Consider the following 11,240-nt stretch of genomic DNA (forward strand, 5'->3'; position numbering starts at 1 on the left):
AACTTTCTGGGTTGAAGCTCGGAGCAGAATGTCAGGAAACTGAGGTCTCAGTCAGAAAGGAGTGTTTTACTGATCCAGACAGTTTGAAGCAGGATCCTGGGTTGACGACCCTCACTGTGGACGGATTGACAGACATTTACGCTGAATCCCATTTCACCCCTGAGCCCTCCTGCTTGGCCCTACCACTCCGTTTTGTACGTTCACGTGTAGGGTTACATCTATCTATCTATCTATCTATCTATCTATCTATCTATCTATCTATCTATCTATCTATCTATTTAACCATTATGTTCCTCTGAAGCTGTTGTAAACACACATGTATCAGATCTCGGACTGTCAGTGTTGATGCATTAATCACGATCAGATTAATTCAGAACACATTAAATATTTGAATTGCATTTTAATCACAAGGCTTTTTGTCCCGTCTATTCACCTGTAGGTGATTGTTTTATTTCTTGTAAATCCAGATGCATCAGAAACATTGTTTCACTTACTTGATCGCTGATGGCCACTCCTCCTCCCAGCTTGCTGTGCTGATCATTCAACCAAGCCTGTGTGACCATCTGTTGGCTTCTCCTCATTAGTCTCTCAGACATCATTTAGTTTTTTTATTTTTTTGTGTTTAAATGAGGTCGTTTTCTCATTATAAAGAGCTTTTAGAGTTTTCTCATTACATTTCTCAGTAACAACAGTCCAGCTTGGTGGTCTGTCCAGACAAATGTCCAATACTCCCATTGTTAACAGTGAACCCAGAGCCTTCCACCAATACACACCAACAGCAACCAGACACACAACACAATCAAAGCTTTGACAGCGAATGGTGAAGATCTGCTTCTCAGGAGTTTTCCTCACTGTGAGCTCATTCAGTTAAAGATAACAGTCAGGGGATGTAGCTCAGTGGCAGAGCACATGCTTAGCATGTATGAGGTCCTGGGATCAATCCTCAGCATCTCCAAGCTTTATGTCAGTGTGTGACTGTAAAATATCAGCAGAGGAACTCACTCCAGCTCAGCATCAACTCTTCCAGCTCTCCACTGACAGTCATTCAGCAGCAGAGCTCTGGAGAAGATCAGTCTTCATTCTGGTTCTCAGGAAGCATGAACCCAGGTCAGCAATGACTTCAGACCAGCGGCTCTCACCTCTCATCTTCTCAAACCACTGGAGAAACTGTTAATTCAGGAGCTTCATATGGAGCTGGAGCCACATCTGGATCAACATCAGTTCACATACAAAAGGCACCGGAGGACGAGTGAAGCTGTTTAACTCTAATGCAGCTGTTTTAAAACAGCTGGAAAGTCCCTCTGCATACGCCACATTAGTCTTTATTGATCTGTAGAGGACGGCTTTGCTGACTGGAGTGATGCTCACCAGCTGCAGATCAACAGAGGAGAAGCAGTGGAGATGCTGGAGGAGTCCAGGACAACGGGAGACCACAGCTCTGTGGACGGACATGGGGACAACACTTTCCAGACACTGGGGGACAGTCCACCCACAGCCTTCAGTCTGGACACTGGGGGACAGTCCACCCACAGCCTTCAGTCTGGACACTGGGGGACAGTCCACCCACAGCCGGTCTTCACCCAGCAGCAAATTGTTAATGATCTCTGGAGCTCTACAGATACAGAGGCCTGGAAAATGACACAGGTTTAGTGATGTTGGCTTAAAACTTCCTCATCACAATGTAAAGACTCCTGAGGACACTTTAAAACAGCTCCAAAAGAGGACTGGAGCGGGACTTTAAAGAGCTTTCAGGCCTCGGCTTCATTCATTTTCTTTAAAGAGGATATTTCTGTCTGGGCTGAACTCGCCATTAGATCAGGCAGTTGTAAAGTTTCTTCTTCCCCCAACCTCTCAGTATGAACAGTGACCAGGTGGGGGCAGCATTCCGCTGATCCAGCGTCCAGCCTGCCGGAAGTCAGTAGAAGAAGAAGCTGCAGCTGCAGTTGATGCCAGTCCTGGTCTGACACGTGCTGGTCCAACAAGGATCCAGACTCAGTAAAGGTCCAACTCTTTAAACTTTGTGTTCAGTGCGGTTAAAGTGAGTTTTCCAGGAAGCTCCGGATTGATTCCTGTCGGTTTTTAACATCTGCTTTTAGCAGCAGCAGAGACGCTACAGGAAGTGGGGCACCAGTTAACACGGAGACCAGTTAATCCGAAACACCCGCGAGCAGCGTCCTGCTGCCAGAGGAAGAAAGTGAAGCTCTTGGATTGGAGGAGAAAATAAGTCCTGATAAGGTGGAAATATTGCTGGAAGCTGCTGGAGAAGCTGAACCACAGCCACAGAGCTGCAGCTCCTTCAAAGCCACGTTTCTGGAGGACTTCCGGTGAGCTAGCTGCATGCTAACAGCTAATTAGCACGTGTTGACCTTGAGAATGAAAGCAGTGACCTGGTGAAGCTGTTTCCAGCCTTAAATCAGGCTGCAGGGAGTTTAAAGTGAAGCAGTGTTGTATATTTAGTGTGTTGATGCTGCTGCTGGCCTCAGTAAACTGCTTTATCAGGATCTACAGACTAGATTCAGTCAGGATGAAGAGAAATGTGAAGAAATGCTGTTAAAATATGAAATGGTTTGATATGAGCTTCATATGTTGGTGCTGAGAGAAATGTGAGAGTGAATCAGTAGATGTGGAGCAGGGAGTGAATCTTGTTGAGACTGTTCCTCCAGTCAGTCCTGCTCTTCATCATCATCCTCCTCTCCTCAGGCCCTGGATCTCCACTGCCTCCATCCTGGTCTTCATGTCCTCCAGCCCCTTGGTCTCCTCCGTCCTGCTGGGATCCAGGGTGCTGGTAGGAACTTGATGCTCTCACCAACTGTTCAGATCAGCCTCCTCAATAGAAAGAGCGTCCAGGAGGAAGCAGGGAGTCTCTACCTGGTTCCTGTCTTCTTCTGATCAGCAGCTCTCATTGTGTCTGGAGGATCAGGTCTGGGTCCTCTGTCCATATCAGAGCTCTGTGGGTTTCACACACCATCCAGTCCAGGAGGTTTTAAAGGAGGATGAGTTTTTCCTGTTGAGCAGCTGCAGCTGTGTTTCTTTCAGAATGTGATGTGGGACTTCTCTGGAGCTGCTTCAGACAGCATCTGGAGCCTTTTCTAGGCTGGAAAGTCCATTTCCATGAAGGGAGCCAGTCTGAAGGTCCTTGTTGCTCTTTACCAACCAGCAGGAAACATTTCAGTTTCTGCTTTAGAGCTTCTTTTGACCTCCAGATGAAACCCTGACAGTACTGACAACATAGAAATAAAAAGCAGAACACCAATCAAGCCATTCTTCTAACATGGAGGCAGCTGTTCTCCTCAGAAATGTGGGGAGTTTCCCAGCCAGCAGGTGGCGCTCCAGGCTAAAGAGAAGCTTGTGGAAGTGAGTGGCGGCAGTGAAATGTGTCCTCTGACAGGTTTTCCCCTGAACTCCATCCAGTTGTCTAAAGTGTCTCTGTCAGTCTGGAGCAGAGAGTTGAGAGTGAATCCAGCCCTGGCTGAGCTTCTCGTGCTTCTAGAGGAAAGCAGCAGCTTTGTTCAGGGCCAGAGTCCTGGTGGAAATGAAGTCTGGCTGCTCAGCTGCTGTGAAGTCAAAGCTTTGATGAGCTTTCAGTCATACAGAACAATTCCCATCCTGGAAAACAAAACTCAAAGAGCTTCAAGTCCTCTTTCCATCAATGAAAGCAGGATTTTAGTGGAAACCTTCACTCATGTTTTAGTGTGTCAAACAGAAGAGTGTTGAGAGAAGTGAACGGAGATCCCTCCTCACCCTGTTCTTCCAGATGCAGTTCACTCATCCTGCATCAGAGCTACTAGATCCAGGAGCCTCTTCTTCTGGAGAAACCTTTGATTTAGTTCTCAGTCAAAACAAAGTGAGACATTTCAGCTGAGAACAAGTTGAACAAAGGTAAATCCTTCAGCAGATCCTTTGCAGGTGATGATCAGCAGCTCTTTGGCTTTTACTCTACAGCTGTCTTGTAGTTTTCTTCTCTGAAAGGTTTTTCTTCCAAAAAGCAGCTGATCAACATGTTGAGGAGACAAAACTCTGCTCTGAAGGCACAGTGTCTCCTGGTGCTGAATCCAGGCTCAGAGGGTCCACTGGGACCAGGTTTAGCCAGGAGGGAGACTCAGTCCTCACACTGATCAGCTGATTGTTCATGAACTCATTCACTGCTCTCTAACACTGAATCACACACTTCCCACAGAAGGGAAACACACACCTGGTCCAGGGTTTGAACCTGAGACGCCGTCACCAGGTCAGGCTGATCAGTAGAAGAGTGAAGAGGTGGTTCTCAAGCTGTGGCTCTGGGCCCTTCTGCAGGTCATTAAAACAAATGTCAGTATTTTAATAATAAAGCAGCAGCTGATCTGTTCTTCATGAACAACAGTGTTTCTACCACAGATCCTGAAGCAGAATGTGATCTTAGTGTCTGGTCCCACAGCTCTCAGCCTCGTGTTGGACACTCTGGAAAGTTGATCTCTCTCCTCATCACTGAGGAACGGCAGCTTCTTGAAGCTGGTGTCTGAGGCAGAGGCTCTCTGCAGGACATATGGCTGCTGGAGCTCCTGGGACATGGTCTGCTTCATCTCTCTGACTGAACCGGAGTCTTCCTCTGAGATCATGCAGCGCTCCAATCACTGAGCTGTGAGAGGAGCAGTCATAGACACTGTGGCTGCTCTTCCTCACATGATGGTCGTGGCTCTTTCCACTGGTCCAGGAGTTGAAACAAGTCTTCAGCTGCTGATGTCTTCTTCACATCGTCTGTCTGGAGGGATTTTATCTGGCGGTCCAGAGGATGTAGCAGCTGCAGAAAGCCTTCTTTCTTCTTTCTTTCTTTCCCATCCTCCTCATTTGTGTGGACTTGGGGTTGGAGCAGGGCCCCCAGACTGCAGCTGCTGCTCAGAGCCTTGTAGCAGAGCAGCACACTGCTCCACCGGGTCGCCACATGGTAGAGAGCTGCTGGTTCTTCAGCTTCTCTTTGAGGACACTGCTGGCTGTGGTCCTGATGCCATGTGCTTCACTCTCCCAGGAGGCGTGTGACCATCAGGAGCTTCAGACCGGCTGCTGAGGCCAGGTGGACCGTGTGTGTGAAGCAGCAGGTGTGTGTTGAGCTGCTCTAGATAATTTAGATATGTGTGTATGAACAAACACACTAACAGCTCAGCACTGTGTGTGTGTGGCTGGTTGGAAGCAGTGAAGGATAGACTCCGCCCCTCTGACCCCGTGTTGTGTGTGAGCAGGTTCAGAGTGAAAGGCCGGTGTTTCCCACAGTTCCTGTCTCAGACTGGAGGACTTGTGTAGGTGTGTGTCCTGCTGAGGAGGTTGTTTCCTGCTCTGCTGACTGGCTGAGGGCTGTTAGTCCATTGGGAACCATCTTCCTGCAGGTTCCAGCAATGAGGGCCACTAATGTCCACATGGAGCCTTTTGTTGTTTCAGTCAGTTGTTTTTGTGCAGCAGGTGGTTGGAGCTGTTGCTCGGGGGCACTCCAGAACTGTCCAGGTGGCTGTTAGCTGGCTAATGGGGCATTCACACCGGACGCGTCGCGGGCGTCGTCGACGCTCGGGACGCCTCGAAGCTGACGCTTGTGACGCTTTAAACACGACGCTTGACACCGGGTGGTCACAAAGCTCGCGACGCTCGCGACGCTCTTGATGCACGTCAGTTAATTGGCGCGCTGGAGGCTGATTTCTGTTTCCAGCTATGGCGGATCGCATCAGGAGAGCGGCTTGGCTTTATTTGTTAAATAAAGCTAGGCCGCGTCGTTGTCGGAAAAGTCGCTATTGGCTGCTCTGCTCCTCTCTGCTCTGACTGCAGCGGGGAGCGCTGCTGAGACTGACCGCTTGTGAGCGCTTTGGGACGGGGGAGGGGCTCACGCAGCACCCGCTGCTCATTGACGACAGCAACGAGACGTCCTGTCACGTCTCCAGAGCACCGGAGAAGGTTGCTAGATTTGTGGCTAGTTGCTTTTGACAAAAAAACGTCGCCAAGAGGCTTTGGAAAGTCGCCAGATTTAGCGAGAAAGTCATCAAGTTCGCAACACTGGCCGGCCCGCATCGGTGCTCGGACCACTCGTAGTGACGTAGTACCGGAGGGATCGTCTCTGATTGGTTGACGCTCAGCGGCAGCGCGTCGAAAGTTCAGTTTTCCCAACTCTCAAAAAGCGACGCTCACGACGCTCCTGACGCCGGGGATGAGCGTCGTGGGCGTCGACGCTCGAAACGCTGGAAAAGCGACGCTCATGACGGTCCTGATGCGCCGCCCCGCCGCCCGCCGCTCCACGACGCTCGTCCACCATCGACTTTGCATAGAAAAGCGACGCTCACGACGCCCGCGACGCTTTCGGTGTGAACGTAGCATAAGAGTCAACCGGGTTCCTGGGCTCGGTGCTTAATCCATCCCGCCACCAGCCTGCATGAAGACCAGGCTGAGAGAGTCAGAGAGTATTGGTTCAGCAGGCAGCAGAGGATTATGGGCCATATTAAAGCAGCTCTCATCTGGTCGGCAGAGTGGAAAACCTCTTGGTCTTTGACTCTGATATATATATTTGAAACGAAGTAAGAAGTCACCCATGCGCGTTTGAACTGGTGTAGTGTAGAAAAAGGTTTTAATAATTATTTGCTAGAAATGTAGAGTATTATATTAATATTAATTTAAATGAAATAAAATATGTAATATGTTATCAATATATTAATTAATTAATATTTAATTAATTTTCCTTTAAAAAAAGATCGCATTTTCTTTTTTCGTTAGCTGGAAACCCTGTGGGGGGGGGGGGGGGATGTATTAACAATACAGAAAACATGTTCATATTCCTTCTATGAATGTCAACCTTTTATGTACTTCACTGAAAATGGATGAAATTATGCTGTTTCATGAAAATGATTTTGTTTCACACATTGTCACATTTAAAGTGACTTAAATAACCCGTGTTCCACAACACAATCACAAAAACTGTTTATGTGCTTCTGCCATTATAAATAAATAACCGCATGACATTTTTTTTCAGCGTATCCACATCATACATCGAGCATGGAGATCCACGCAGGGCGACCCCTGCTGGACATTTTTTGGAACTACTTTTATGAAGTCAGAAGCCAGAAAAATTGAGTTTATCTTCTAACAGTCAGTGGCAAAGAGCAATAAAGCAGAGTTAACGGATGTGTAGCAGTAAAATAACTATTATGGGATGTTTACAGTACTGACAGGAGGTTTCAATACAAGGTTATTCTGCTGCTGGGCTCATTTCTACATTAATCAAGTTATATCAAGACTGTGGAATTGAACTGTGCTCATACTAAGTAGATTTGGATTATTTTACTGATTGATTTCTTCATTTTAAACTTGACTTTGTAAGAAATAAAGTAATTTTATTCAAATAAGAATAATTTGCTTATATTTAGTATTTTTCACTTATTATTGGGCAGTATAAAGTCTGATTTCGAGTATTTTTCTATCAAAAAACCAGGATGATTCATGTTATTTTAACCCATTTGGATTCTTACCTGGACAGTCTTTTTCAGGTTAAAAATCTTATATTAATATGTTATATCTTATATTTGAACTTCCCTGTTTGCAGTGTACAGAGAGAGAGATGATCCCACTAAAAGTTTTCCTTGGGATAAAAAGAGAGAAAAACAACTAAATCAAATGGATTAGATTAATGTATTTTAGTGACTGTGTTCCCTTGGAGGGTGACCACCAGCTGGACAGGCCCAGCCACCACGGAGTCCTGGTCGGGCCTCCAGAGCTCCTCAGTGACTTGTCTGATCTCCCCATCGTCACTGAGGAGCTCCACGATGTCGTCCTGGTCCTCTTTGGGGACGGCCCCCACCACCGTGACGGCCAGGCTCCGTCCCTCCATTTCCTGTGAGACAAAGAGCAGAAGTCAGTCTCCACTCAGAAAGGAACAGCAGACAGTCAGAAAGACTGAGGACAGAAGAACCTGGAAGCTGGTGTGGCTGGAGGAATGCAGCTGGGGGCCGAAGTCATTCACCACCATCTTGAGGTGAGTGATGACGATGGTGGCCCCCAGCTGCAGAGGGGGGAGGACGGCCTCCCTCCACAGGACCAGGTGGTTCCATCCTGTGGATGAGACATCAGTGTCACAGTGTCAGGGTCAGGTTGTCTCTGTCTGTCCCTCTGAGTGAGGGAGTGAGTGTTCCACTGTGAAGCAGTCAGTAGGAACCAAACTGTAACTAACCTCCTTCAGGCTGATCCTGTGGAGAGGGGGGGCTCCTCTCCCTCCTCTCTTCGTCATGGTGGCTCCAGGATCTGAGGAACCAGAGGAGGAGAGTCAGAATAGTGTTTCTGGTGTCAGGTTGAAGCTGCTAGCTGAGGGAATACGTCCCTCCTCCACCTCTCCCTCCACCGTCAGGAACCCGGTTTGGTGTTGGTTCTCAGACAGTGCAGTCTTCCTGGAGGGGGGGTGGAGCAGGGCTTTAGCAGCCTCTAAGACCGCACTGTCTGGTGCCAGCGGAGAGGTGGTAAAAACCTGGTGCCCTCTGTGATGTTCAGGAGAAATGGCCCCTGAGGGCACAGCCCGTCATGAAGAAGGTCTCCCCCACTTTGATCCTCTGAGCGAATTGATCAAAGATGGTGATCGTGGTGTAACAGCAGTAATTATATTAGTCTTCACGACTCCGGCAGTGATCCCGGGGCTGTCGACACTCAACCAAGAGATTACTCTCTTCTGCTCCTTTGCAGCCACCACCAGGATCTTGAGTGGTGGTGGCTGGCGGCTGGGGTCAGGATGGTTGATTGTTCTTCTCAGTGACATTCTGCAATGATGAAAAAGAAGAAAGATTAGTGGACACACTCAGAACTCAGTGATCATGACAGTTTCCAGTATTCTTCGCTTTCCTCAGCTTGACTGAATACACAGAGGCTGGATATTTACACAGTATCTGTTTAGAAAAACACTCTGTCATTTCAGTCCTCACTACAGGATGAATCAGTATTAATCAGTGATGGACTCAGACTCTCTGACATTATCTCTACATTATCAGATGTTTGACTCAGAGGCTGCTCAGTGCACACACACTGTACACTTTATGATGAGGATGGCATTAGAATACTACAGGACACGCACACGCACACACACACACACACACACACACACACACACACACACACACACACACACACACACACACACACACACACACAGAGCAGTGTTTCCCCTAGGTTGAGAATTTACTTGTGGTGGTGGGCCGGGTGGTGTAGGAGGACGTTGCGGTGTTTGATAAGTGCATTCACAATAATCTAGTCAAACTGGTTTATGAACCATGTGTTATTTATTCCAGATACATCTTAAGCCTGCTTTAAAGGGACTTAAGGCAACTTTTCAAAATTTACCTCAGTGCTGCCGCGATAGGCGCTGCGGGTAACTGCAGCCACCAGCCAAGGCGGCACGGGAGCGCGCACAAACATTTTACAGAATGTCCATCTTCACAGCGCTGCACCAGGGATGCTCCTGCTGTTTACTATGTCGTGGTTTACTGCAAGACCACAGGGTATATTGTGTGATTTTTGTCAGCATCCGTTTTCACTCCCAAATGCAGCTGAAGTTCCTTCCATGAATCAAACGCATATCCAATATTTATTCGGGTGCCTGCCCGGCTTTGGTCTTTTTTTTTTTGAGTCACGAGATAACGCTGATAAGTCCTTTTTTTCTTCATGGTGTTTTTTTGTGGGTTTTGAGTGGATGCAGTTATCTGATTGTATGGGGGGGGGGGGCGATTCGCAGACCGGGAGCAAATATATAATATACCGGGAGAGCGGACAAATGAAACTACAAATAGAACTACAGATGAACTTTCTTCTGTCGATTCTTGGTTTGTCAGCGAGTGAGCAGCGGCGTATTTGCGCAGCGCGATTCATTTGAAGTGTGGACGCGTAGTGGTGTGGGTCTCCTCTCTGCTCTGACTGCAGCAGGGGGCGCTGCTGAGACTGGCCGCCTGTGAGTGCTTTGGGACGGGGGAGGGGCTCACGCAGCACCCGCTGCTTGCTGAGGACAGCGGAGACGTCCTGTCACGTCTCCAGAGCACCAGAAAAAGTCGCTAAATTTGTCGCTAGGCTTTGGAAAGTCGCCAGATTTAGCGAGAAAGTCACCAAGTTGGCAACACTGCCCCCCCTGATCCCAGCAGTGTTTGAGTCCGTGTCCACGGCGGCCATGTTCTTCCTGTTCGGCAACGCGCATACAGCGTCAATTTACGTCACATCCCCACGACTGCGCGGGAAATTCGGACCCCGAACGGCAACAAATTATTTGGCACACAGCCTGTATAAGGCAACAGACAGATACGCGGATTGGCCTGTTATTTTAGGTTTTTAATGCTTCACGGCCCATTAGCATTGAATAAAGTGGAACTGCATGTGTAGTAGGCCTGGGCGATAAAACGATAGCGATAATTATCGAAATATAATTTTTGTCAATAGAAATAAAAACGTTCGATAAAAGTCGATAGATTTAAACTGTAATTACACCACCCAAACACCAGAGAAAGGGGGGCGCTAATGCGACATGAACGCTCGTTCTCGACCAACATTCAAGCGAAGAAGAAGGTGAGGAGGACCAGAGCGGCTCGCACAGAGCATGAAAGCTAAAGGACAACACCACAGCCAAAATGAGCGATGATGAGACGGAGGATTACACCGAGCCGACCCACTCAAAGCATGCTGAAAGAATCGTAGACAAGAGAGGCCCCTCATCTTCAGTTGTTTGGTGGTATTTTGATTTTAGCCGAGCAATGCCGAGCAGTGCGCTGCTCACACGGAGCGTCGAAGCGGCACAGAGCAGGGCGGCGCTGCTGCTCTGCAGCGCTCACTCGTAGCGGAGCGTCCAATTCAATCGATTGAGCGCAACTGCTAATATTAGCCACAAACACGGAGCTATTATACTATATTGTTTTTCATGTACGTTGTCCGGGCGCTGCAGAATTTAACGCGGGCGGGGCGCCCGGACTGGAAAGATCTGGCGGAAACCCTGAGTGTTGAGCCCAAGCAGCAACAAACCCTCATTACAGCATTTTTTTCGGGCACCGTGCAATGTTCTGCATTTTAACTTTTAATTTTGTGCAATGTTCCTCATATTTGTGAAATGCTGTGTAGTAGTTTGTCATGTTCTGACATTAAAGACTGGTTAAATTACAAAAGCAGCATCTGGTTTTGTCAACTTTCACTCATGGTCAAGAATCAGCCTTCAAATTTGAAAGAAAAAATGATTTGACAATTATCGTGATAATTATCGATATCGACTGATAAGAAAA

At 47.8% G+C, this 11,240-nt stretch overlaps 1 non-coding gene across 1 annotated transcript; it reads left to right on the forward strand.

Moving 5' to 3' along the window:
• The first annotated feature begins 883 nt into the window (after window positions 1–883).
• On the forward strand, window positions 884–955 carry trnaa-agc (transfer RNA alanine (anticodon AGC)). Its single transcript has one exon. It is a non-coding gene; the product is annotated as a tRNA-Ala (tRNA).
• Window positions 956–11,240: the final 10,285 nt, after the last annotated feature.

Source organism: Salarias fasciatus (genome assembly GCF_902148845.1).
Source record: "Salarias fasciatus chromosome 23 unlocalized genomic scaffold, fSalaFa1.1 super_scaffold_20, whole genome shotgun sequence".
Lineage (NCBI taxonomy): Eukaryota > Metazoa > Chordata > Actinopteri > Blenniiformes > Blenniidae > Salarias > Salarias fasciatus.